The sequence below is a fragment of the Vicugna pacos genome, chromosome 30, assembly GCF_048564905.1.
Source record: "Vicugna pacos chromosome 30, VicPac4, whole genome shotgun sequence".
In the NCBI taxonomy this organism is placed as follows: Eukaryota; Metazoa; Chordata; class Mammalia; order Artiodactyla; family Camelidae; genus Vicugna; species Vicugna pacos.
This window is the reverse complement of record NC_133016.1, coordinates 7,793,597-7,809,800: the sequence shown is the minus strand read 5'-3', so window position 1 is coordinate 7,809,800 and position 16,204 is coordinate 7,793,597.

The window sequence follows — 16,204 nt, the reverse complement described above, 5'->3', positions numbered from 1 at the left end:
GTAAATTGGTGCAGCCACTATGGAAATAGTGTGGAGGTTCCTCTAAGTTAAATATAGGTCCACCATACGATCCAGCAGTTGCACTTCTGGGTATTGATCCAAAGAACACGGATGTGCTAAGTGGAAAGGATATATGCACCCCCGTTTTCATTGCAGCATTATTTATAGTAACTAAGACCTGGAAGAAACCTAGCATCCATTGGTGGATGAATGGGTAAAGAAAACGTGGCACAGATGCATACATGGGATATTATTCAGCCATAAAAAAGGAAATCTTGCCCTTTGCAACAGTATAGATAGAACTTGAGCATACTATGCTAAGTGGTAAGTCAGACAAAGAAATATTGTATGAGCTCACCTGTATGTGAGATTTTAAAGACATAAACAAATTTACACAGAGAACAGATGGTGGTTGTCAGAGGCCAGGGATGGGAGGTGGGCCAAATGGGTGAAGGTGATCAAAAGGCGCAAGACTCCAGTTACGAGATAACTAAGTCCAGGGGATGTAGTGTACTGCTACGTGCCTATAGTTCATACTTCCATTTTCTATTTGAGGTTGCAGAGAGTCGATCTTAAAACATCCTCATCTCATACACAGAAAAATTTTAACTGTGTATAGTAACAAAGGTTAACCACACTTAACACTATGATCATTTCAAGACGTATACAAATCAAATCATGCTGTCCACCTCAATATTGTCATATGTCAATTATATCTCAATTAATCTTAAGTCTTCAAAGACAAGTAGTGGAAATTTAATTACTAGCAGTTTCTAACTACAAGGGTTAGTATTTCTTTTATAATGAAGGTTATTTCTGCTTCTATTGCTGTTGACACCATCCCCATGACAGCAGGGATGTCGGGAGTCGTAAGGACAGTGGTAGCTTTAAAAGCGTTATTTACATTTTTGTGCTTAAGTCCTATCTGGAAAAAGAATGCTTTCTCAATTGACAAAGGAGTTTAACGCAGATTTTCTAGAGCAAATGTTTCTGGAGCAAACCCTGGAATCAGAAGGCTGTGACAAAAATAAGGTTTCTGGACTTAAAATCTAGGAAGCCAAGTTTAAACTTCAAAAGTTTTAGTCTAAGTACGCCCCAAGTTTTGTATGTGACATACTTACACTACAGTATGATTTATGGTTTGCCTGAAATTCAGTTTAACTTGGCATCCTGTACTTTATCAAGCAAGCTTGGACACAAGGAAACAAATTAATCCCAATAAATACAGAGTGAAACTCTTCATTGTAGATATAATAGAATCCCTGGATGTCTATTTTAGGTGATTGTTTTTCTTTCCTCTGGATGGTTACACAGAAGTATGTGGAGTCTTCAACTGAACAGACAGAAATAAAACTTCTAATCTGAAAGAAAGGGTTTCAGCTGTTTTAGTAATGAAAGCAAGTCCCCCCGAAACTGAGTTCCTCTGCCGAGTTTATGATTAACTTCTATGTTGAAAACATTATTCCCCTTCTTGTCCAAGAACTGGTCCCCTCAGGACTGAGGAATATCAGAGAAAGGGGAAGCCTGAAGTGAGCAGGACACTGCGAGGCCCTCCCAGGTACAAAAGCCTTCCTTGGTTCCACATGTCTTGTTCAGCCTCCTTGACCTTCCCTGAATTCCAAAGGGCAGCTTCAAACAATTACTAATCAGAGAAGGGAGGGGATGCGGGAACCAAGAAAAGCCGTCAAACAGCAGCACAGCAAGAAAGCAGAACCCTGCTTCCTCCTCACGGGGTACAGGACAAGTTACCTGAGTTCTTCTTCAGGGACTAAGGCCGCCACCACCCAGGTGGAGGACGGCAACTTCAGGCTGAGCCCGAGACTCCTGCAACACCGCCCCGTTACCTCATCAGCTAATCAACAGGAAAATCACTCCGCCTGCAGCCCTCACCCCAAATTTTGCCTTTAAAAACTCTTCCCTGAAACTCATGAAGGAGTTTAGGCCCCTTGGGGGTCAAGCCGCTCATTTTCCTTGTTTGGCAGTAAACCTTCCTCTGTTCCAAACCCCCATGGTTCGGGTTGTTTGGCCTCCCTGCGCGTCCGGCACTGGAGTCTAACAGGAACAGGGGCGGGTCCCCTGGTCCCCAGGCCGGCAGTAACTACGCTCTGCGCCACAGCCTCTTGTCACCGCAGCAGCGCGCTCGCGCTGCCCGTCCTTAGGGGCTGGTGGCTAGGGGCTGCCTGGGGAGGCCGTCACATCAGGAGGGGACCCCAGAGCGGGCTTCGGAGTAAGAGGGCTATCAGTGTTCCGAGACGCACCTTGGAACGTAAGGAAATTTAGGAAGAAAATTCTAGAAGGCAAGTACCACTAAACCTCCCCACTCCGAGGACCTGGGGGAGCGCGGAGAACGAAGCGTCCCGTCGGCTGTGTGTTGGCGTCCTCCTGCCGCTGAAACAAGGCGCCGGAAGGTTAGAGGACTGACAAGTTGGCTTCCGAGAGGCCCCGGCCTGTGCTCCCAGCTACACTGCTTAGCACCCCTCCCTGCGCCTTCTTTTCTTGGAAAGACTTATCTTTTTATCCTAGAGGCCTTGAAAGAAGGTCATGGACTGACAACCTCAAGAAGACGGGCAGACCCTCCGAAGTTCCTCATGACAGCAGCCAGTCCTGATCAAGATGGAAGGAGTGCGGCCCCGGAAGCGCCCTGAGACTCTCGCCCGCCGGCTCCCGCTTGTCCCTAAACCCGGGACGCGCGGGCCGGCTGCGTGGCCTGAGCCGGCCTCGACCGCCCTCGCCCGGCCCAGCAACAAGGCTGTCCTCTCCCAGTTCCCCCCCAAACGCTGCCTCCGCGTCTCAGCTCAGCCACCGGGGCGCAGAGGCCGATTTGTCGGCAGCACTGCCACAAAACTAGAGGCCTGACACAAGGCGAACCCATTACCTTCCTGTCACAGGAGTCGGAAGTCCGGACGGGCCTCGGGCTGAAACCATGGCGTCGGCTTCAGGGAGGAACCTGCTCGCTGGCTCTCCCCGACTCTCCAGAGACGCCTGCACTCTTTTCCAAACGGCCTCTGCCTCTTCAGAGTCAAAAACCAGCCAGCCCCTCACGCCACCCGCTGCTTCCGCCCCGGCGCGCCTCCCTTTATAGATTCCTAGCGATGCTCTCGCCCCGCCCTCACATCCGGGATGCTCGCCGCTCCGGAGGACGCCTCTGATTGCATTGGGTTCACCTGGGCAGGGCCGGCTCCCATCTCCTTTGCACGGATCCGTGATTTCACATTGAGCCCACCTGGGGAACCCAAGCTAGCCTTCCCATTTCAACAGTCTCAATCACATCTGCAAAGGGTTTGCCACAGACGAGGAACATGCCTGGGTTCTGGGGATTAGGACCTGAACCTCTCTGAGAAGCTGCCTTTCTGCCTACCACGCTGTCACAGGTGAGGATTTAACCCAAATAGCCCATACCAAACTCAAGCTCTTGATCAAGTACTGATTGGAAAATATATGTTATATGCCATGAACTCTTCTAATTTATGGCCGTTTAATTTAAACATATTTATTAACTCCATTTTACAGATACAGAAGCTGAGGCTTCCAGAGATTAATAAACGTATTCAAAGTTACTCAGCTAGTAAGTGGCCTCACTACCCCTGTGACCACCGGCTGCATTGCTAACCTCTGTCGCCTCCAATTGATATAAACATTGGAGATGAACTACACAAGATTTACAAGTGATAAATGTAGTCTCTAAATTATTATAATGATAAAAACATCAGGATAAATGTTTTATTACATAACTAGCCGTGAAGCTAGAACAAATAATGCACAAAAGACGTGTCTGGGATTGCCTAGTATTCAATTGAATACAACCCCAAGGCACCTCAGCTTACCAGAGAACACATCTGATAATTATTCATATAAATGTTTTTTTGTGTACTGATTTCTTTGAGCAATTCCTATGATGCTAAGTCACTACATGGCTTGATTGATTGATTGAAGTATGGTTGATGGACAATGTTATATAAGGTGTACAATATAATGGTTCACAACACTGCATGACTTCTAAAGGGTACTTAACAACTTTTCTTACTTACTCCAACTACACTGACAAATACCTGACCAAGATTACATGGCAGTATGTATTTTACTGATAAAGCTCTAATTGAAATTGTCTTATTTGAACTGAATACGTGAATGTCAGGCTGAAGAGGGATTCGAGGAGGTTAGCTGCCCAACTGGGAGAAAGCGAGAGGAGCCGACATGGAGCAAAACAGCACTTTATTGCAGTACAAGCGGGTGGCGCCTGCCCCTCAGGTGTACCCACTTGTCCTTTTATAATGCTAGCGGCGCACTCGTATTATTCATAATGGGGACTCACGCTAGTGGCGCATGCGTACTGTTCATAATGCTGACTCATGCTACTAGCGCATGCGCATTTACTTCTTAACACGTGCAAGTTATTATGAACTTTGGCCTGGGTCACATGGCCTACTCACTTAAGGCTGCAGTGAATAGCCCCCTTTTCCACACCATCAATTCTTAAAGATACGGAAATAAGTTTTTTTCCTCATTTATTCAACCACCTGAGGCTTCTAGAGATTGTAATATGAAAATACAAAAAGTTCAATAATTGTGGAGCAATCATTGGCCATGATGGCAGGAAAAATTAGATTTAAAACCAAACCTTAGAACTGATTAACTGTAGGACCGTAAGACTATCACTTACATCCTTAATACCCGATATTCTTATTTCTGAAATGATACTGAAAGGATGTATCTTTTGGCAATAAACCTGTCTTCTAGTAATAATTGTAATGACTAATATCTCCAGATTATTTACTATTTTGCAATCACATCGTTAAGCACTTTATCAACATCAGTCCATTTATATAGAAATGCTTTTAGGTAAATACTATTATTACCCTCATTTTACACATGAAGAAACTGAAGCATTTTAACAATATATCTTTCTCATATAACTAAGCAATAAGTGATACAGCCAAAATTCTAGCCCAGGAAATATGACTGCAGAACAGTAAAAAATCAATTTAGAGTTGGCTGTATCATCAGAATCATTGAATAACTATGCTAAAGTTTTCCAGTATTCTGTATTAATGTGTCCTTAAGTGCATGTTTGAAAACAACTATGTGCTATTTAAAGTCAGAAGTAGGTTGTAAAATAAAAGAGAAACTTGGAACAATTATAAAGGATATCAGTTTCATTTGGCGGTCATCATGTAAACTAATATATGATGCAAACTCAAATTCCTAAGTCCCAAATCAGTAAAGTGTCAAATTTCAAATATATGTTTCTAAATGTAAATAATCTGATAGATGAATGATGCATGGAATTCCGGAATATACTACTGTATTATCTCCTTTGCTTTACTGAGGGTGAAATAAAAGCAGACAAACCTGAGAACAGAAAGAAACATAGACATTCAGAAGTAGGAATTTGAGTCATGTACATGCTCCGATTTTCCTTTGTGCTGGAAAGTTTGCAAGCTGATATTTTGTTAAACAGAAGAGATGTATGAAATAATAGAGAATAATTAAGCTAATAATTGAGTAATTTAGTAGCATAGATCTTTTTATTTCATCTTACCTTCTTTTGATTCATATTATTTTAAGATAATGATAAACATGCCAATTATATTTAATGCTTGAAAAGCAAAATTGAGTAGAAAGGATACAATTTTTTTAACATAAGCAAAACTTAACTCATAGTTAAGGAAATATGGGTTATATTGACTCTGAAGGCATCGTGCAGATTGCTTTAATTGTATTAACTCGTTTCATCCTCAAGCAATTCCATCAAGTAAATGGTGCTGTGAAAACTTGCTAGTTTCCTTATGAGGAAACTGAGATGTATACTAGTTGTTCCTTGCCCCAGATCACAAAATTAGAAAGTCATAAAACCAGAATTTGCACCATAGCAATCTGGTTACTAAGTCATCCTTCCTAACCACTGTGGCTGTATTCATAATTTATGTCATCTACTATGCTGTAATTCCTTCTCATCACAATTGTAAAAAACAATAAAAACTTTTGAAAATGATTTCTCACATCTCACTTTCCTGGTACTGGTGGACCCAGTCTGTCCTTGGCCTTCACTCAGCTTGGGTTGGTGTGTTAATTCCTTTGCAGGCAACCTAGCAGAACTGTTGGCAGTTATAATGTATACCTCTCATTAGGTCTAACAGTACTTAGGATGTTTAGCACTTTTGCAGATTTTAGGTTTTTTTCTTTTAATTGCCTACAAGGTGACAGTCATATCAATCACTTGTTTTTGCCATTTATATCGAAAAACTAAGGCTAAAGTATTTTGATGCAATAGGACAAGGAGCAGACAAAATTGTTCATATACCCAAGCGGCTCTACAAACTTGCAATTCCTTTGGTGTGAGAAACAGTGACCGTTTTCAGGAATGACCTTGGTTACTTGACTCCTCCAGGACTGCACATTTCTTTCTTCCGAGGTCAGCATTTAAGAGCTCAGTGAATTGCTTTTGTTGTGCTGCAGACATGACAACACATTGGTCCTGTTGTCTTCCATTGGGAGCTTTATACCTTCAATCCTTTCCTGCCCAACATTCAAAGTGGAAAAGTATCTTCCACCAACAGTATGAAATTTCTTCAGTATATCCCAAATCCTTATTAGTATGTCTCTGAGTTCTAACATCAGACTTTTTTTTCCTTCATTTTTGAAATCTAATTTGTTCAGCTTCATATTTACTCAAGGGTGGACATTTGTCTTTTCTTTGTCTATATTACACATACATTCTTACACCACACAAACACTTCAACTGCATCACACATTTTGTGTAGCAAGGTGGTTATAGATGTGTATTACTTTCTGGCTCCTCACACTTTTACTATCTTAATTTCTGTAATTCTCACCCTGAAAGCACAGAAGGAAGCCAACTGCAAGACCTGATAGACTGCTCCCGTCTTACAATGGACTTTTGTTGGGCTTGTTAGCCTGATGATTTAGTTCATGATGGGCCACTCAAGCCACGTGGTCCCTTGATGCTCCAGAGCTAGGCTCTCCATCGCTACTGTGCCAGCGTTTGTGTTTCGAATGTTGAATACTTCTCTTCTGCAGAGGATAAGGCCTTGTTGCTGAGCTCTGGGGTTGCTGAATCCCAGTTCTTTCAACGGGGTTTACTGTAAACTCTGTACAGCGTCTTCTCTCACCATGGCCAACGGTACCACAGAGGATATTGGGTCTAATGGCCGCTTACTCCACAGCCTGGACCCACTGCAACGTCCACTCCTGTTGGGCCTCTGGAAGTCTCTCATCTCATTCAGTCATACCCTCAAGTGTGGCACATGCTGCTTCAGGAGCTGCGGGAGTTCCCAGGCATTGTGCTTCCTCCTCAGTGCTGGGAAGAGTGAGATACATAATTCTTTTCTTTTCTTTTCTTTTCTTTTTTTCTTTTCTGTTTCTTACCTTGTGGATACTTCCCAAGAAAGCCTCTGATGTTTCTAATCCTAAAAGCTTTAGTGATGAAACAGGTCCTTGAAACTTCACACAGTTTATGGCCCGCTCTCTGGGCTTTCTGTGTCTTGCCAGTCCTCAGCAGACTTGCCGCATCTTGCTCATCCAATCTGATTAAAATGGCGTCACAAGATAGCACACAGACCAATGGGACATGCAGCAGAATATCCAGATGTTCCATGTCACTTTGGATTGTAATTATGACACGTAATAGGAAAAACAACATAACCCTGAGTAACACCATGAATAGGTACTAGAATCTATTCTAGGTAAAGGCAAATTGCTTCTGGGAAATGGAGGTACTTGCCAGGGTGTTACAGTCTGTTTCTCGGGGCAGTATTTCTATACCAATAAACTCTTCTTTACCTAGCTTTTTGTCTGAACACCCCTTCTCCCAATCCAAAGCCCTGAGGTCTAGCCGTACACATGTTCTCCTGCCTCCTCTTAATACATGTTGTCTAACTCCTGCGGCTTCTTCCCGAAAGATTTCCTTTCTTCCCTTTGCAGATCCAGCTCACTCCTGGCAGCAGACATTGTAGGTTGGTCATAGTTACTAGGCTTGGGGTTAGGAAGACATGTGGGGCTACTTCCTAATACAGAGAAGTGCTTTCTTGCCAGGCAGAGATGGTTGCATCTTCTTCCAGCAAAGAGGAAACAAGAGGCTGTCAGAAAGGAGTGGGCTACTTTCGCAGACCACAGAGTTTCAGGATATTTGGGGATTGAAGATGTCCAAGTATATTGAAATTGATGCCCCATTCCGTGTCCCAGAGACCCAATCCTTCTCAATTTATAGCCTTGACTTTGAAATGGCAGGCTTGCCAAAGCTGAGAATTCAATATTCTCTGGAGCTCTGACACCTATTATAAGTCCTGGGCCAGACCCTCATCTTTTCTTCTCTCCAACTGCAGGAGATTAACATCTCTTTAGATGCTGCCTAGCTTTGCCTTAAATTGGTTATTAATACACCTTGGTCTTTCAATGTCTTTTCTAATGAGTCAGTAGTCTCCAGCACCAGCTATTTGATTCAAATTTCTATTCCCTTGAGCATCTCAAAAGTTTAATGTATTACACCACCAGTGGATAAGTGCCTATGGGTTTCAAGTTTTTAAATCAGAGGGGAAAAAAATGAATGAATTTATCTATATTCAGCAAATCTTTATAATTGAAATATCTCAACTTGGACTGATTTCCACTCCAGTTCAAGTGAAGTATTTGTAATCATGCTCTTGTTTCTTTGTCACACATATATTCAACCTCTCTTATTTTATAGATTTTATGAACACAATTCAACAGACTGAGTTTCTCTTTCACTGTTTATATGCCTTGTTTCTATTTTATACCTCCTGTAACCAGAGTACACTTTGGTGTTATTTCAATTTCTAGGTGAAATTTGTATTATCTCTTGGTGATATTTTTCAAGAAATTGTTTGTAGGTCAATCTCCTCATGTTCTCTGTGGATACTGTCATTTTCCTCGATAAGGTCTTTAACAGGCTCTTTCTCCCCAAACTGCAGCTTGCAGTGAGACTAACAGGCTTTTGAAGTTGCTTGTTAGATTTTCTTTGATGTGTTTCTGAAGATTGTCGAGAACACAATCAACCCCTGGTGTGTTCATATATGTTTTGATGTCTTCTCAAATCCAATTTTTGTTTCTAAAATAGAGAAGTTCACAACCATATTTCTCAGTTTTTTGTCCTTCTGAACTAACGTTTTTCAGCCTTTCACCTATATCAGTGATGCATGAAATTCACTCTTATTGTATTTTTTAACATTGAACACAGATTATTATATTTAAATATGCTTGTGAGAGAACTAGATATATATTAGAACATATCATAGCTCTTTGAAATGTCATTATCTGATGGAATTTATATTCATGGTATGAAGGGGTATTCTGGACAAAAGTCAGAGTGCAGGGAAGAGCTGGAGTGATAAGCAGACTTGCAGATTATAGTTTGTCTTTCTTGCATCATTTTTACAAAGAGAGAGAATATTTCGGGACTGATAACTCCAAAAGAAACTTTTCTGAGTGATTAGGTTACTGATTGTTAGCTTTTCCCTTGGGGATAAAATTGATCATTGTTACTAATGCAGTTCTCCAAATTATAGCCCCAGCTCTGACACCCAGGAGTTCTCATAGCCAAGGCAGAGAATTTTCTCCCTCCTTTCTTCTCTTTCATATATGTTCTGTTATCAGTTAAATGCAGTGAAAACTCATTATGGCTACTACTTAATTAGTGGGAAGAATCAATATGAACCATGGTGTGTGCTACAGGTACACACTGCAGAGAAAGTCAACCTGATTAAGAACTGCAAAATGATGTACAATTACCTCAGTAACAACTATCTAGTGAATATTAAGTGAATAAATGATCACTTCAAAATTGATTCCTATTTGCCTTAATGCAATTCCTGTTGGATCTAGCACAATTAGACTAATTATATCTGTTGAAAATTCATTTATTCTTAATAGAGATTAAAAGAATTCAAGACTAATGTTTGATGTTTCAGGACTCAGTTTCTCCCCACAAGGCTTTGTATTTGACAACTCAAGCCAATCCCCACCTGCTTCCCCCACTGATGTTTCTTCGGCTTGAGGACTAATATCAAGAAAAATCATCAAGAGTAAAGTCAAGAGAAATCTTATTTTCCAGAAGTCTTTTTCAGACATTCCAACCTCAACAAAGCTTAATGACACTCTTCTCAATTCCCTCTCACATACACATAGTTTTATTGCATTTATATCTTATCTTTTCCTATTTCTTCTCCTCTGTAAGTAGACTGATATGAAGGTAAGTCTTGAAATGACAGTATGTCTTCACCATTTAAGACACAGAATAGATGATCAATAGGTGTTAATTATCTAAAACAAATGTCATTTTTTAAAAAACTTTCTGCCAAGATGGCAAATTAGCCAGGCTTCCTCTGTCCCTCAGATCAACACTGGAGAACCTGTAAGGGACTATAAAGCTGCAACTATAAAGCAGAAATTAAAGAAATAAAAACAAAAGTAATAAACCACAAGAAACTCCTGAGATGCAGAGGCAGAATGGAAAAGAAGTGATTAAAAAAAATTCAGGGTATTTCAGAATAATCCATGCATGATTTTGGCAGAAGGTCATAATCATAAAGGAAATAGCAATGAATTCTACTACATTAAACTCAGAAACCTCTGTTCATCACAAGCCTACAATAGCAAAGTAAAAGTGCAAAACAGAAAGCATCTATTTTTGCAATAGATGCAACAGACAAGGGACTTCTATCCAGAATACATAGAGAATACCTTTAACTCAACAGGAAACATCCAAGGAGCTCACCCTGAGACTAGGCATACACTTGAACACTCACTTCACTAAAGGAAATATAAATGTACATCAAAAATATTTTTTAAAGTGCTCAATCAGTTAATATTCAGGGGACGTTTAAATGTAAATGTAAACTGTGATTAGATATCACTACCCAAGAATGGTTACAGAGAAACAGTTTGATGATACCATGTGCTGTGAAGAGAGTGGAGCATCTGGAGCCCTCACACCTACTTGTTGGCATGTAAATTTTCTCCCTCAATTTGGAAACAATTGGCATTATCTACTACTGCAGATCACGTATCTACCACGTGGGCAGCAATTCCTGGGTAGGCCTCCAGGAGAATTGTGCACACCTGGATGCTGATATGATGTTGATAACAGCACTATTTAAAGCAACAACGACAAAATAATTGAAATCAACCTCAGTGGCCGTTAAGAGCATAATGTACCAACAGTGATAGAGTCACATATTCAAATACTATACAGTAAGGAAAACAAACTGCTGCTACACTCCATGTCATGAATACATCTCCCAAATACAATGGTAAGAGAAAGAGGCCAGATAGAAACCAATACGTTCTACGTGCATTCTGAGATCGAGATGGAAAAGTAGCAGTTTCGGCAGGGTACCAGCTGTTCCCAGAACATAAGCCTTCTTTCACCAAGTAAAGGGGACAAACCCAAAGTTGGTGGGCATTTCGAGAAAAAGCTAAGGTAGAAGTGTATCTGGGTAAAGTTACTTCATAGAACCCTTTAAAATGTGTTTCTTATTATTTACCTTGTAAATGAATAAATGATATTTAGGAAAATGAGTGTCATCTGTTGTGTCATTGTCTATTATTTGTTTTGAAAAATTATATGAATCAAATGCAAGATTTCCCCCAAATTTTGTATTCCTATGCATTTAAGAATGTTTGGTTATAACTTAGCGCTTTGTGAAATGTCATGACGCCTTTTGTACTATACCCTTGTCAACTGTGGATAGTGGTTGAAATTTAAAGGTTATATATAAGAACATTCACATCTATTCAAGTTTATTACTCCTTTTACAAGTAAGTTAAAGTACACTCTCTTCTATGAAGCATTTTCATTAAATTACAGGTCAAAGTAATTTATTTTTCTGCTAGACTAATAACCATTACTGTCTCTGATATTTAATCAACAATTAATCTCTTAATTGCTAAACAAAGCCCTCACATTACCTATAGTTCTTTCTTTCATTTTATTATTAAATAGTGCATGTGCTTTCTCCATTTGATATGCAAAAGCAATACACTTTCTAGAAACATTACATTTATAAGTAAATCTCAAAAAGTACATTGAATTGTACAAATATAGCATCAAAACATTTATTTACATATTAATATTCTCTGGTGTAAATATACCATAAACTTGAGTCAAATTAAGTGTAAAATTTTACAGTTCTTACAGAAAGAGTATTTTCTGTGAACACTAGGTGTTACTTATTACTATTCAGTATTTAATGTTTGGTAAATGTTTCTAAGGGTTCTTGCCAATGAGTTAATGATTTTTTATTCCAAAAAAAAAGCTTGTACCTTATACTAAAAGTGGAGTTCATTCTCTAAAGTAGAAGATACTTTAATATTTTAATATTAAATATTACTAAATTTATTAAATTAATATTAAATATTTTAATGATGAATGAATATGTATATATTTATTTAGCAATATCATATAATTAATATTTATAATGTTCCTTAAAATGTGAAGCATTTGTTGTCATAATTGGAATGTAAGGAGTAGCTTATCATGGAAATGCCTCTCCCGCATCCATCAAATCTCTAGACACCTATTCTAGGTTTACTCAATTTAGCTATGCACATGAATATATCCTAATTACTAAAAACACATATCTTTACCTTGCATAGATATTATGTTTGGAAAACCACAATTTTTAACATTTAAAAATGCTTAGACCTTTGCTAAAATGAATTTTGAGGGAAAAGAAGCCATTAGATATAGATAAATGGGTTTAAAGACTTGTGATGGCTCATTTTCCCAGAAGTTTTTGAAGCAAAGGCTGTAATTTCCACCATTACAGTAAGCCATTTATTCTAAAAACAGAAAGGGAGTATCTATCATTTGGATATTTTAAAACAGCCTCCCATAATACATTCCTGATAAATGAACTGTTGCACTGCTAGGCTATAATGGAGTCACTGAAAATACAGAAGCCTTGTGTTACACCCCATCTGTTCTAAGGGTTCCTCTCCTGTATCATGAAATACGTTTTTTGTTTGTTTTTGGATCCTCAGTGCCCCTAAATTATAATATCAGAGGTTGTTTAGGAGTTCTTTTATCCCCGAAGTTATTTTTTGGAGCGCTGACCTTCCATGGTGAATTAGCTCCAAGCGTTCGGGACGGTGCTTTTGTCTCATTTTCACATGAAAGTTCTCACTGTAATGTCAAGCTAGTGATTAAGTAGCCCAGAAGAATCCATTCTCAGACAGCATGTTACTCAGTAACTTAACTTCATCTCTTGACTGATGTGATAATTTAGTAAATGAAATAAAACATCTAATTTTAGAAAAGGAGAACCACGGGGCTAATGTACCCTTTTCAAAAAGATGGATGTAACATGTTAGGAGACTATAAGTGACCCCATGAAATGATGCTATACTTATATCTTTTCTGTGGGGATTTACCAGGTGGTTTCTGCTGTGCTTGGGCGTGACTTTTCCAGTCAAAGAGACCAGGAAAGACAATAGTTCTCGTGCATGTGAAAAGTTCCAAAGAGGAAAAAAAATTACATGCATAGGAGAGGTTCTGAAATTAGCTTGTAAGAGAAAAGGGAATAATAAGTATTCAAACAGCATGTTTAATTGGCACAGGAATTATGGTGAGAAATAACTTACAGTTCTTTTGATGATGTCATACTGATGACCAATAATATCGTGTTACTTATATTTTATCAGAATGGCCCACACTGAAAAAAAAGAACTTCTTTATATTTTTAGATAAATTTAACTTTTGGCAAAGATAGGCAAGACCAGACAAATATTCTTCATAGATTAAAGAAATCCAGCCCAACATTATTCTTTCCTATTTTCTTGAATGATGGAAACTTATTTTTGGAGTCCAGTAATAAAAGAGATAATTTATCATAAAATCTATTAAATATAACACCCAGACAAGTGGATACAATCTGAAACTTATAAATAAAGCACTGTATTGATCTCTAGAAATATTTTGAAAATAAGTACTCTTGTTTTCTACATGATCTGATAATATAAAATATAAATTAACATGAGATCACTAAACACACGCTGGTCTCCGGATGATAAATCAGAGGGAGACTGTGTTTTAAGTACATGTCTGCAGGGAATTCAGCAATAAAAACCTGTACTAGCTTTAATCTATGTTCTTCTCTCAATGACTGATCAATCTTAGTAAAACTGAGGCACCTGGGAAGGTGATTCGGCGACTTGGACAGGTGGGGCAGGAAGGAAAAAATAGAGAGAATAGAATACGGAAGATAAGTTATTCCTTCTTCAGTATTTCACTTAGGATTGCTTGTAACCCATGCCAAATTTGTCCTTCATTGAATGAAGTTAATATTGAAGTACAGAAAGAGAATCTCTGTATTGTTAGAGAAACTGATGGGTATCCACATCTTTTTTTTTTTTTTTTGCTGAATACATTTATATTAGCAACATCACACTAATTCTAGAAGTAGCTCTCTGTTTAACTACAATTTGCTTAGTCACTGATTTCGCTGTAGCTCCGAGATTACCTGGTTTTATTTCAATGGAATACCACTGTTTTAAATATTATTAACCTAGCCATATTTTAGTGTCAAATTGAATTTCTTATTCTACTCTTTTTTGGCCTTGGCTTTAGATCAAATCTAACAGATACTTAAGTGATGTTGAGTCCCTTGAAATCACAGGGACAAGTCAAGAAGTAAGATTTTAGTCAATGATGTGCTAAAACTTAACACTCATCTTTAGTAAAACAAAAAAAAATAAAAATAAAAATAAAAATTCAAGCCTTTCTGTAAAGACTAATTATGAAATGTCTGTTTTAATACACTGTTTTGCAAGTTTATCATTATAAACATGGGAACTGCCTAAATATGGTCATGATAATCTGTGGTGTTTTATTATTGATAAAAAATTAGGGTTAATAAAGTTCAAGAAATTAGGATTATTATTGCTACTAATTTTAAAGATACAAAATAACTAATTTCAAATATAGAAATAATTATGTGGTTCTACAAGGAAGTAAACCTTCAAGTTGTGATAGAATGAAAGAGTTAACCCTTTGAGGATGCATACATTTAACATTCAGAGGGTAAAGGTTAAAAACAGCAAAACTTAGCAGCTAGTTTCACAAATATTTCACTTGTTTTTAGGGTCACAAAGTTGGTGGGAAAGTATATTTGTACTCTGTCCTGCAACCCATGTCCACCTGGAGGCAAGTTGTCATCATTATCATTTTCAAGACAAGTGAAAGACAGATAGAGGTTTAAGTCAGGATATAAAAATCAGTGACTGTGTTTGTTCAACAAATTCATGAAAGTAGTGCAACACTTTGCTGAATATTGTTAAAAGATAATTTTTAAAAAATGACTACCATAAAGTTATAAAAATGAACGTATGTTAATGATTCTAACTGAAGGGTACCAATGGGTGGTATAAACAGTTCAAAGAAGAATCCAAAGAAAAGGCATATTTGTAGATAAGGAGTCTTGAAAATAAAGTGCAAACGGAGGCAAAATTTGCTTCTTCAACACTGGGAGAAGGAAGCCACTTGAACCTCTGCTGGGCAGGACTGAATTTGCCCATCTGTAGACTATCTGAATTGCATTACTAAAAGTTTCTATAATTTCCCAAGTTTCTCAGGTTACTAGAAGCAGACAAACTGCAGGAGTGTCCTCTAGACAATGCATAGTTTTCTACTGAAGCACAGTTTTTTTTTTTCCTACACTACTAGATTTTGGATAATTTAATATATATTTTAAGGAAAATTGTATATCTCAGAAATAGAAAAAGCTCTTTTCTTTCTGCTACTTAATGTGTGTACGATCTTATAGTTACCTAATAATTCCAAGGCTCAGTTTCCTCATTTATAAAATAAATGAAGGGGAAAAGGGGTCAAGAGGGATAAATTGGGAGTTCAGGATTTGCAAATACTAACTACTATATATGACAGATAAACAACAAGGTCCTACTGTAGAGCACAGGGAACTATATTCAATACCTTGTAATAGCCTATAATAAAAAATATGAAAAGGAATGTGTGTGTGTGTGTGTATATATATATATAGTATGTATATAACTGAATCACTATGCTGTACACTAGAAATTAACACAACATTGTAAATCAACTATACTTAAAGAAATAAATGAAATAACTTCATATAATGTGGGAGTTTGCAGGGGAGGGGCAGGGGATTCAATGAAACAACAAATGGAAGATGCTGTCTATAAATTTACAAAA